The sequence below is a fragment of the Maniola jurtina genome, chromosome 7 (assembly GCF_905333055.1).
Source record: "Maniola jurtina chromosome 7, ilManJurt1.1, whole genome shotgun sequence".
NCBI classification, from domain to species: Eukaryota; Metazoa; Arthropoda; class Insecta; order Lepidoptera; family Nymphalidae; genus Maniola; species Maniola jurtina.
Window position 1 is genome coordinate 12,560,763 of NC_060035.1, and position 1,959 is coordinate 12,562,721.

Genomic DNA, 1,959 nt, shown 5'->3' on the forward strand with positions numbered 1-1,959 from the left:
TCAAGGCTGTTGTTTGATGGCTGTGCTCTCGGAAGCTTTTTGCTAAAATTCGCGGTCATGGCCCTACTATGTGTAGCATACTATTTTAAACTGAATATTTTACTGAGACAGCTCTCGAGGTGAGGCGTGGCTTGCGGGAGGGTGAAAATATGAAAAAAAAAACATGTATTTCAACGTGGCTGTCACCCTTCCGCAACCTGCACCCTACTTACTCCACGAGCCATCTCAATCGAATCTACACTTATAGTAACACTCTAACTGGAGTATTCTTGTATGTATTATATAGTATGTTTTTAACCCCCGACCCAAAAAGAGGGTTATAAGTTTGACGTGTGTATCTGTGTATCTGTCTGTGGCATCGTAGCGCCTAAACGAATGAACCGATTTTAATTTAGTTTTTTTTTTGTTTGAAAGGTGGCTTGATCGAGAGTGTTCTTAGCTATCATCCAAGAAAATCGGATCAGCCGTTTGAAAGCTATCAGCTTTTTTCTAGTTATTACTGTAACCTTCACTTGTCGGGGGTGTTATAAATTTTTAATTTACACTTGTATAAAAATTAGTCGGACGAAGCATTATTAACGATATATAAAAGGAAAAGCTGATTGACTGATCTATCAACGCACAGCACAGCTCAGTTTGGTATGCAGATAGCTATTATGAAGCAAATATTAGCTAAGAAAGGATTTTTTGAAAATTCAATCCCTAAAGGGTTAAAACAGGGGTTTGAAATTTGTATAGTCCATGCGGACGAAGTCGCGAGCATAGCGAACTAGTTAACGTTATAGATTTAAAAACAGTTTTTATTTGTTTTTTTTTTGTCTAGTTGTGTGCGCACGTTTCACGTCAAAAATACTGAACGAATTTGAGCACAACTTAGCATACTTATGGCAAATACTCCGGACCCTTATATAGGATGGTTTTATCCCCAAAAAAAATAGGTATCGGTCGGGATAAGGAGTGATAATTTTTGTCGATGTTACTCTAGTCTTGAGCTCTGTCAAATCTTAGGAAATAATTCCCACAGAAGTTTAAAAAACCTAAATCGACGTGGACGAAATCGGGGGCACCGTCTAGTAATAATATTTAAGAGTTATACCATGTTAAAAGTGAAACACATTCGAGTTCCAATAGTAACGAAGCAGGGATGCGAATTAATGTGAAAGTCGAAACAGTGACTCGCTGAGAGGCATATTCTATTTTTTTTTAATTGCTCTTACTCATTTTACCTGCTTAATCTAAATCAATAATACATGTTTACTTATCGATTTACATTTTCAATTTGTCTGGTATAAGTTAGAAAACGCATAATATTATTTTTTTACCCTGAATTGATATTTTGACATACTTTTAAAATCTGTGTAGAAATATAATATTAGGTTTTTTTTGGAATGTTACAAAAACTTTAATTTAGTACTTATTTATTACTAGAATTATTTATAGTCTTAGTACAGTAGTACTAGAGTTCATGCGTTACACCTACTTATGCTAGTACTGTATTAATTAAATCGTATGTAAAAAAAAACTTTCCTTTATGCAAAGAGTAGATAAAGTAAATAATAACTTTAATTAAAGAACTTGTTCGTTTTAGTTTAACATTTAAAGTAGGTAGTTAGCTACTGTTTTTTTTTTTAATAATCAGTACAAGATAATAATATTTTTCACGATAATAACTCACTAATATTTTCAGATTGTCACCCTTTTAACCCCCGACCCAAAAAGAGGGGTGTTATAAGTTTGACGTGTGTATCTGTGTATCAGTCTGTGGCATCGTAGCTCCTAAACTATTGAATCGATTTTAATTTAGTTTTTTTTTGAAAGGTGGCTTGATCGAGAGTGTTCTTAGCTATACAATCCAAGAAAATCGGTTCAGTCCTTTTAAAGTTATCAGCTCTTTTCTAGTTAATGTAACCTTCATTTGTCGGGGTGGTATTTTTTAATTTACACTTGTTGGTGCGTACG